This window comes from Oncorhynchus masou, chromosome 16, assembly GCF_036934945.1.
Source record: "Oncorhynchus masou masou isolate Uvic2021 chromosome 16, UVic_Omas_1.1, whole genome shotgun sequence".
Taxonomy (NCBI): Eukaryota; Metazoa; Chordata; class Actinopteri; order Salmoniformes; family Salmonidae; genus Oncorhynchus; species Oncorhynchus masou.
Genome location: NC_088227.1, coordinates 47,147,411 through 47,158,157, shown reverse-complemented (window position 1 = coordinate 47,158,157; position 10,747 = coordinate 47,147,411). Strand labels below are relative to the sequence as shown.

The following is a 10,747-nucleotide window of genomic DNA, read 5'->3' as shown; positions in this document are numbered from 1 at the left end:
TAGTCTCTATAGTCTCTATGGTCTTTATAGTCTCTATAGTCTCTATAGTCTCTATAGTCTCTATAGTCTCTATAGTCTCTATGGTCTCTATAGTCTCTATAGTCTCTATGGTCTATATAGTTTCTATGGTCTCTATGGTCTATATAGTCTCTATAGTCTCTATGGTCTCTATAGTTTCTATGGTCTCTATGGTCTCTGTGTTCTCTATTGTCTCTATTGTCTCTTTAGTTTCTATGGTCTCTGTGTTCTCTATTGTCTCTATAGTCTCTATGGTCTCTATATTCTCTATAGTCTCTATGGTCTCCATGGTCTGAATGGTCTGAATGGTCTCTATTGTCTCTATAGTCTCTACAGTCTCTATTGTCTCTATGGTCTCTACAGTCTCTATGGTCTCTTTAGTCTCTATGGTCTCTATAGTTTCTATAGTTTCTATGGTCTGAATGGCTCTCTATGGTCTCTATGGTCTTTATAGTCTCTATAGTCCCTATAGTCTCTATGGTCTCTATAGTTTGTATGGTCTCTATAGTTTCTATGGTCTCTATGGTCTCTGTGTTCTCTATTGTCTCTATAGTCTCTATGGTCTCTATATTCTCTATAGTCTCTATGGTCTCCATGGTCTGAATGGCCTCTATTGTCTCTATGGTCTCTATGGTCTCTATGGTCTTTATAGTCTCTATAGTCTCTATGGTCTCTATAGTCTATATAGTCTCTATGGTCTCTATATTCTCTATGGTCTCTATATTTTCTATGGTCTCTATGGTCTCTGTGTTCTCTATTGTCTCTATTGTCTATAGTTTATATGGTCTCTATGGTCTCTGTGTTCTCTATTGTCTCTATTGTCTCTATAGTCTCTATGGTCTCTATAATCTCTATTGTCTAAATGGTCTCTATAGTCTCTATTGTCTGAATGGTCTCTATAGTCTCTATGGTCTCCATAGTCTCTATTTTCTGAATGGTCTCTATAGTCTCCATTGTCTCTATAGTCTCTATTGTCTGAATGGTCTCAATATTGTCTATAGTCTCTATGGTCTCTATAGTCTCTATGGTCTGAATGGTCTCTATAGTCTCTATAGTCTCTATAGTCTCAAATGTGGTGTACCGCAGGGCACCTCTCTTGGCCCTCTGCTCTTTTCTATTTTTACCAATGGCCTGCCAATGGCATTACACAAAGCATGTGTGTCCATGTATGCTGATGATTCAACCATATACACATCAGCAACCACAACTAATGAAGTCAATGAAAACCTTAACAAAGAGTTGCAGGGGGCTTTGGAATGGGTGGCCAATAATAAACTGGTCCTGAACATCTGAAACTAAGAGCATTGTATTTGGTACAAATGATTTACTAAGTTCTAGACCTCAGCTGAATATGGTAATGAATGGTGTGGCTGTTGAACAAGTTAAGGAGACTTGGTGTTTGTAACGATTCTTGTCCTCCTCTTCTGAGGAGGAGTAGTAGGAAGGATTGGAGAACCAATGCACAGCGTGGTAAGTGTCCATATTGTATTTATTATAAGAACACGAAACAAAAACAATGATAACGAAACGAAACAGTCCTGAACGGTGAAATACAAAACACAGAGCAGAAAATAATCACCCACGAAACACAGGTGAAAAAAGGCTGCCTCAGTATGATTCTCAATCAGAGACAACTAACGACACCTGCCTCTGATTGAGAACCATACCAGGCCAAGCGCAAAATACAACATGAAAAAAAACAACATTGACAACCCATCTAACTCACGCCCTGACCATACTAAAACAAAGACATAATAAAATAACTAAAGTCAGAACGTGACAGTGTTACTTTAGATTGTAAACGGTCATGGTAAAAACATATAGATTCAGTGGTTGTAAAGGTGGGGAGAGGTCTGGCCTTAGTAAAGAGATGTTCTGCTTTTTTGACACCACATTTCAAAAAGTCCTGCAGGCTCCAGTTTTGTTTTATCTGGATTATTATTGTTCAGTTGTGTATTTATTTATTTATTATGGATCCCCATTCGCTGCTGCCAAGGTTAGCTCTTCATGTACTTTTAAAGGCCAGCCATGCTGCCCTGTTCTGAGCCAATTGTAATTTTCCCAAGTTCCTCTTTGAGGCACCTGACCACACAACTGAACAGAAGTACCAGTGCGACAAAACTAGGGCCTGTAGGACCTGTAGGACCTGCCTTGTTGATAGTGTTGTTAAGAAGGTATAAACTAGGGCCTGTAGGACCTGAAGGACCTGCCTTGTTGATAGTGTTGTTAAGAAGGTAGAAACTAGGACCTGTAGGACCTGCCTTGCTGATAGTGCTGTTAACCTCTTGAAACTCTGGGGGCGCTATATCATTTTTGGATAAAAAGACGTGCCCGTTTTAAGCGCAATATTTTGTCACAAAAAGATGCTCGACTATGCATATAGCTTTGGAAAGAAAACACTCTGACGTGTCCAGAACTGCAAAGATATTCTCTGTGCGTGCCCTAGAACGTGAGCTACAGGCAAAACCAAGATGAAACGGCATCCAGGAAATGAGCAGGATTTTTGAGGCTCCGTTTTCCATTGTCTCCTTATATGGCTGTGAATGCGAGAGGAATGAGTCTGCCCTTTCTGTCGTTTCCCCAAGGTGTCTGCAGCATTGTGACGTATTTGTAGGCATATCATTGGAAGATTGACCATAAGAGACCACATTTACCAGGTGTCCGCCCGGTGTCCTGCGCCGAAATTGGTGCGCAAACCTCAGCTGCAAGTATTTTTCCATGGAATTCAGAGAAGAAAGCAGGCTTCCACAAACGATATATCAATGAAGAGATATGTGAAAAAACACCTTGAGGATTGATTCCAAACAACGTTTGCCATGTTTCGGTCGATATTATGGAGTTAATTCGGAAAAAGTTTGACGTTGTTGGTGACTGAATTTTCGGTTCGTTTCGGTAGCCAAATGTGATGTACAAAACGGAGTGATTTCTCCTACACAAAGATGCTTTCAGGAACAACTGAACATTTGCTATGTAACTGAGAGTCTCCTCATTGAAAACATCCGAAGCTCTTCAAAGGTAAATTATTTTATTTATTTGGTTATCTGGTTTTTGTGAAAATGTTGCGTGCTAAATGCTACTCAAAATGCTAAGCTAGCTTAGCATACTCTTACACAAATTAGTGAATAGCTATGGTTCAAAAGCATATTTTGAAAATCTGAGATGACAGTGTTGTTAAGAAAAGGCTAAGCTTTAGAGCAGGCGCATTATTTTCATTTTATTTGCGATTTTCAGAAATCGTTAACGTTGCATTATGCTAATGAGCCTGAGGCTTTATTCACGATCCCGGATCCGGGATGGGGAGTTTCAAGATTAACCTCTTACACCTATGGTGGCGCTATTTCATTTTTGGAAGAAAAACGTTCCCGTTTTAAACAAGATATTTTGTCACAAAAAGATGCTCGACTATGCATATAATTGCTACTGTTCGAAAGAAAACACTCTGACGTGTCCAGAAATACAAATATCTTCTCTGTGCGTGCCCTTTAACGTGAGCTTCAGGCAAAACCAAGATGACTTGGCATCCAGGAAATGACAAGGATTTTTGAGGCTCTGTCTTTCATGATCTCCTTATATGGCTGTGAACGCAAGAGGAATGAGTCTGCCCTTTCTGTCGTTTCCCCAAGGTGTCTGCAGCATTGTGACGTATTTGTAGGCAGATCATTGGAAGATTGACCATAAGAGACCACATTTACCACGTGTCCACCCGGTGTCCTGCGCCGAAATTGGTGCGCAAAAAGTCACCTGCCAGTATTTTTCCATGGGAGAAAAGAGAGAGAAGCAAGCTTCCACGAACTGCATGTCAATGAAGAGATATGTGAAAAAACACCTTGAGGATTGATTCCAAACAACGTTTGCCATGTTTCGGTCGATATTATGTAGTTAATCCGGAAAAAGTTTCACGTTGTAGGTGACTGCATTTTCGGTTCGTTTCGGTAGCCAGGCGCAATGTAGAAAACGGAACGATTTCTCCTACACACAGACGCTTTCAGGAAACACTGCGCATCTGGTATGTGGCTGGGAGTCTCCTCATTGAAAACATCAGAAGCTCTTCAAAGGTAAATTATTTTATTTATTTGGTTATCTGGCTTTTGTGAAAATGTTGCGTGCTACATGCTACACAAAATGCTATGCTAGCTTTGCATACTCTTACACAAATTAGTCAATTTCTATGGTTCAAAAGCATATTTTGAAAATCTGAGATGACAGTGTTGTTAAGAAAAGGCTAAGCTTGAGAGCAAACGCATTATTTTAATTTTATTTGCGATTTTCAGAAATCGTTAACGTTGCGTTATGCTAATGAGCCTGAGGCTTAGTCACAATCCCGGATCCGGGATGGGGAGTTTCAAGAGTTAAGAAGGTAGAAACTAGGGTCTGTAGGACCTGTAGGACCTACCTTGTTGATAGTGTTGTTAAGAAGGCAGAGCAGCGCTTTATTATGGACAGCCTTCTCCCCATCTTAGCTACTGTTGGTTGTATCAATATGTTTTGACCATGACAGTTTACAATCCAGGGTTACTCCAGGCAGTTTAGTCACCTTAACTTGCTAAATTTCCACATGTAGTTGAGGTTTAGGGGAATTTGAAAGATTTGTCCCGAGTACAATGCTTATAATTTTGGAAATATTTAGGACTATTTTTTCCTTCTGAAACTGCAGCTCTTTGTTAACAGCCATTTCAGCCATTGTAGTAGCTGATGTGTATAGTGTTGAGTCATCTGCATACATAGACACACTGGCCTTACTCAAAGCAAGTGGCATGTCGATAGTAAAAATTGAAAAAGAATTGGGCCTAAACAGCTACCCTGGGGAATTCCTGATTCTACCTATATATCCCATTTAGCAGACGCTTTTGTCCAAAGCGACTTACAAGTCGGCTGGGGCCACTACTTTTACATATGGGTGGTCCCAGCGGGAATCGAACCCACGACACTTGGCGTTGCAAGCGCCATGCTCTACCGACTGAGCCACACAGGACCTACCTGGATTATGTTTTTGATGCTTCCGTTAAAGAACACCCTCTGTGTTTTGTTAGGCAAGGAACTATTTATCCACATTATAACAGAAGGTTTAAAGCAATAACACATACATTTTTCCAGAAGCAGACTATGATCAATAATGTCAAAAGCTGCACTGAAGTCTAACAAGACAACCCCCACAATCATTTGATCATCAATTTCTCTCAGCCAATCATCAGTCATGTATGTACAGTTGAAGTCAGAAGTTTACATACACGTTAGCCAGATACATATAAACTGAGTTTTTCACAATTCCTGACATTTAATCCTAGTAAAAAATTCCCTGTCTTAGGTCAGTTAGGATAACCACTTTATTTTAAGAATGTGAAATGTCAGAATAATAAAAGAGAGAATAATTCATCACATTCCCAGTGGGTCAGAAGTTTACATACACTCAATTATTATTTGGTAACATTGCCTTTAAATTGTTTAACTTGGGTCAAATGTTTCGGGTATCCTTCCACAAGCATCCCACAATAAGTTGGGTGAATTTTGGCCCATTTCTCCTGACAGAGCTGATGTAACTGAGTCAGGTTTGTAAGCCTCCTTGCGCGCATACACTTTTTCAGTTCTGCCCAAAAATGTTCTATGGGATTGAGGTCAGGGCTTTGTGATGACCACTCCTATACCTTGACTTTGTTGCCCTTAAGCCATTCTCCCACTACATTGGAAGTATGCTTGGGGTCATTGTCCATTTGGAAGACCCATTTGTGACCAAGCTGTAACTTCCTGACTGATGTCTTGAGATGTTGCTTCAATATATCCACATCATTTTCCTGCCTCACGATGCCATTTATTCTGTGAAGCGCACCAGTCTCTCCTGCAACAAAGCACCCCCAAAACATGATGCTGCCACCCCCGTGCTTCATGGTTGGGATGGTGTTCTTCGGCTTGCAAGCATCCCCCTTTTTCCTCCAAACATAACGATGGTCATTATGGCCAAATAGTTATATTTTTGTTTCATCAGACCAGAGGACATATATACATATACATATATAGAGGACATTTCTCTGGCTGGCTTTTTTATGGATGCTTTGGAGCAGTGGCTTCTTCCTTGCTGAGCGGCATTTCATGTTATGTTGATGTAGGACACGTTTTACTGTGGATATAGATACTTTTGCACCTGTTTCCTCCAGCATCTTCACAAGGTCCTTTGCTGTTGTTCTGGGATTGATTTGCATTTTTCTCACCAAAGTACGTTCATCTCTAGGAGACAGAACACGTCTCCTTCCTGAGCAGTAGGACAGCTGCATGGTCCCATGGTGTTTATACTTGCGTACTATTGTTTGTACAGATGAACGTGGTACCGTCAGGCGTTTGGAAATTGCTCCGAAGGATGAACCAGACTTGTGGAGGTCAATCATTTTATTCTGAGGTCTTGGCTGATTTCTTTAGATTTTCCCATGATGTCAAGCAAAGAGGCACTGAGTTTGAAGGTAGGCCTTGACATATATCCACAGGTACACCTCCAATTGACTCAAATGATGTAAATTAGGCTATGAGAAGCTTCTTAACTTCTTGAAACTCCCCAAACCGGATCCGGGTTTGTGACTAAGCCTCAGGCTCATTAGCATAACGCAACGTTAACGATTTCTGAAAATCGCAAATAAAATTAAAATAATGCGTTTGCTCTCAAGCTTAGCCTTTTCCTAACAACACTGTCATCTCAGATTTTCAAAATATGCTTTTGAACCATAGAAATTGACTAATTTGTGTAAGAGTATGCAAAGCTAGCATAGCATTTTGTGTAGCATGTAGCACGCAACATTTTCACAAAAGCCAGATAACCAAATAAATAAAATCATTTACCTTTGAAGAGCTTCTGATGTTTTCAATGAGGAGACTCCCAGCCACATACCAAATGCGCAGTGTTTCCTGAAAGCGTCTGTGTGTAGGAGAAATCGTTCCGTTTTCTACATTGCGCCTGGCTACCGAAACGAACCGAAAATGCAGTCACCTACAACGTGAAACTTTTTCCGGATTAACTACATAATATCGACCGAAACATGGCAAACGTTGTTTGGAATCAATCCTCAAGGTGTTTTTTCACATATCTCTTCATTGACATGCAGTTCGTGGAAGCTTGCTTCTCTCTCTGTGCCCCATGGAAAAATACTGGCAGGTGACTTTTGCGCACCAATTTCGGCGCAGGACACCGGGCGGACACGTGGTAAATGTGGTCTCTTATGGTCAATCTTCCAACGATCTGCCTACAAATACGTCACAATGCTGCAGACACCTTGGGGAAACGACAGAAAGGGCAGACTCATTCCTCTTGCGTTCACAGCCATATAAGGAGATCATGAAAGACAGAGCCTCAAAAATCCTTGTCATTTCCTGGATGCCAAGTCATCTTGGTTTTGCCTGAAGCTCACGTTAAAGGGCACACACAGAGAAGATATTTGTATTTCTGGACACGTCAGAGTGTTTTCTTTCGAACAGTAGCAATTATATGCATAGTCGAGCATCTTTTTGTGACAAAATATCTTGTTTAAAACGGGAACGTTTTTCTTCCAAAAATGAAATAGCGCCACCATAAGTGTAAGAGGTTACAAGCCATGACATAATTGTAATAAGTGTATGTAAACTTCCGACTTCAACTGTAATTGCTGTGCTTGTTGACTGTCCTTCCCTATTAGTGTGCTGAAAGTCTGTTGTCAATCTGTTCACTGTGAAATAGCATTGTATCTGGTCAAACACCATTTTTTCAGAAGTTTACTAAGGGTTGGTAACAGGCTGATTGGTCGGCTATATGAGCCAGTTAAGCGGGCTTTACCATTCTTGGGAAGTGGAAAGACTTCAGGCCTGGGGGCACACACTTTCTAGTAGGCTTAAATTGAAGATGTGGCAAATAGGAGGGGCAATATCTTCCACTATTATCCTCAATCATTTTCCATCCAGATTGTCAGACCCATGTGGCTTGTCCTTTCCCAGCCCCAAACCACCCTAGATCCAGTCCCAGCCCATCCCCAATACACCCCAGCCCCAAGAAACCCTAGCTCCGCATTGCATCGTGCCCAAGAACAGTCCTTAGCCATGGTATATTGGCCGTATACCACACCTCGTGCCTTATTCCTCATTTCTACTGCTAACGAGAGCCGCGGGGCTTTGCTCTGCTTTAATCTACTAAAATATAAGGGAATTCTGACAAATGAGGAACTAACTCTTCAGGTTAATATAGGCTGAAATATATATTGTTACTTAATAATTGAGAATTACAACTTTTGTGGTCACTGATAATGAAAGCTTTATGTTTCTGTTTGATACGTGGTCAGTCATTTAGAGGTTGAGTAAAGACTGTAGAAGCTTCTAGAACTACCGAGCAAGATTCCGCAGAGTTCTGTTTTGTTCTAACAACTTGATTTCTTTCTCTTTCTTTGATTTACTTGATTCTCTTCTCTCTTCACCTCTCCTCTCCTCTCCTGCCCTTTATTCTCCAGTCCTCTCTTCTTCTCTTGTCTTTTTTTCTCCTCTCCTCTCCTCTCCTCTCTCCTCTCCTCTCCTCTCCTGCCCTTTATTCTCCAGTCCTCTCTTCTTCTCTTGTCTTTTTTTCTCCTCTCCTCTCCTCTCCCCTCTCCTCTCCTCTCCTCTCCTCTCCTCTCCTCTCCTCTCCTCTCCTCTCCTCTCCTCTCCTCTCCTCTCCTCTCCTCTCCCTCTCCTCTCCTCTCCCCTCCCATCTCCTCTCCTCTCATCTCCTCTCCTCTCCTCTCCTCTCCTGTAGAAGCTTCTAGAACTACAGAGCAAGATTCCACAGAGTTCTGTTTTGTTCTAACAACTTGATTTCTTTCTCTTTCTTTGATTTAATTGATTCTCTCCTCTCCTCTCCTCTCCTCTCCCCTCCCATCCCCTCTCCTCTCTTCTCCTGCCCTTTATTCTCCAGTCCTCTCTTCTTCTCTTGTCTTTTTTCTCCTCTCCTCTCCTCTCCTCTCCTCTCCTCTCCTCTCCTCTCCTCTCCTCTCCTCTCCTCTCCTCTCCCCTCCCGTCTCCTCTCCTCTCCTCTCCCCTCCCATCCCCTCTCCTCTCCCATCCCCTCTCCTCTCCTCTCCTCTCCTCTCCTGTAGAAGCTTCTAGAACTACAGAGCAAGATTCCACAGAGTTCTGTTTTGTTCTAACAACTTGATTTCTTTCTCTTTCTTTGATTTTATTGATTCTCTCCTCTCCTCTCCTCTCCTCTCCTCTCCTCTCCTCTCCTCTCCTCTCCTCTCCTCTCCTCTCCTCTCCTCTCCTCTCCTCTCCTCTCCTCTCCTCTCCTATCCTGTCCTGTCCTGTCCTCTCCTGTCCTGTCCTCTCCTCTCCTCTCCTCTCCTGTCCTGTCCTTTCTTCCATTCTTGACCAGTGATGACAGATGTTCTTTGATGTTCATTTTGTTTTTCTGCCATTTCAGTAAATGTTTTAAAGTCTGTCAGTTAATTCTGAAATTCCATCGATGAGCTCTGTCCAGATAAATAAACGTTGTGGCCTCAGCGGGCTGGACAGGAACATGTTATTCTGTTCTGACTATTGGCAGACACTCCACACAGAAATAACGCTTATTCTGCTGCGTTTCACATTCAAGCTTCTGACAGTTTATGTGAAGAACGGCAAACTGTATTGCAGTTTAAACACAACTGTTCTACTCTGTAATTATGGCCTCCTAACTCTCGGCAGAGCGGGGGAAACAGGGAGGGCAGGGGAGAGGGGGTAACAGGGAGGGCAGGGGAGAGGGGGAAACAGGGAGGGCAGGGGAGAGGGGGAAGCAGGGAGGGCAGGGGAGAGGGGGAAACAGGGAGGGCAGGGGAGAGGGGGAAACAGGGAGGGCAGGGGAGAGGGGGAAACAGGGAGGGCAGGGGAGAGGGGGAAACAGGGAGGGCAGGGGAGAGGGGGAAACAGGGAGGGCAGGGGAGAGGGGGAAACAGGGAGGGCAGGGGAGAGGGGGAAACAGTTACCGGGTGAGAAGATATTTCGGACAGATTTCGAGACGCGACCCGTAACCAATCTCATGTTTTAACATGTTGCTTTAATCGTCAGTATTATTTTTTTCCCCAGATGGCAACAGAGGAATTCAACATATCATTATTAAATATAATTTTTCAGTTGTTTTACTCTCTCTGTGGCTCAGTTTCACCCAGCAGAACCTTTATTTTCCTGAACATAATTACGAGAGAAATATAGGAGCAACAATTTTATTAAATGAAATATGACGCACAACTGTTGTATTGTTTGTCAACGGCAGCATGTTTCCAGTCATGCTTGGAGTGTGTGGTTCGCTGTGAGGGGCTCCAGACCAGAGGACAATCATGTCTATTTCATAAACACATGATACCTGGACCCACTACAGGAAAGACGATGATGATCGAGTAGAAAAGAGACCTGATCTAGCACTAGATCTAACGTTACAGGTCATAGAGTCACCGAGTATTACGCCTCCAGCTTCCAGATTGTTGTACAGGACATACAGTATCTGAGAGCATATCCTGTACTGTAGGAAACTACTGAGATCAGCTCATTCATTGGTCTTTGCGCACATCCGCTAAGCTTCATTCACAAGTGTTTCATCATAACAGTTGTTTGCTACCAAATATATCATTGACACCTCTGCTGTCATGTTTTTCTCTTCCATACATGGGACCATTAATTCAGCCTGCTGGATGATTACACCCCTCTTGTTTTCTCTCTCTCGTCTTTCTCTCTCTCTCTTTCCAGTCTCTCTCTCTCTCTCTCTCTCTCTCTCTAGTCT

The 10,747-nt window shown here is 42.4% G+C and overlaps 1 non-coding gene across 1 annotated transcript; it reads right to left on the bottom strand.

The window, feature by feature from the left end:
- Positions 1–4,916: 4,916 nt before the first annotated feature.
- Positions 4,917–4,992, bottom strand: trnaa-ugc (transfer RNA alanine (anticodon UGC)). Its single transcript has one exon. It is a non-coding gene; the product is annotated as a tRNA-Ala (tRNA).
- Between the last annotated feature and the right edge of the window lie 5,755 nt (positions 4,993–10,747).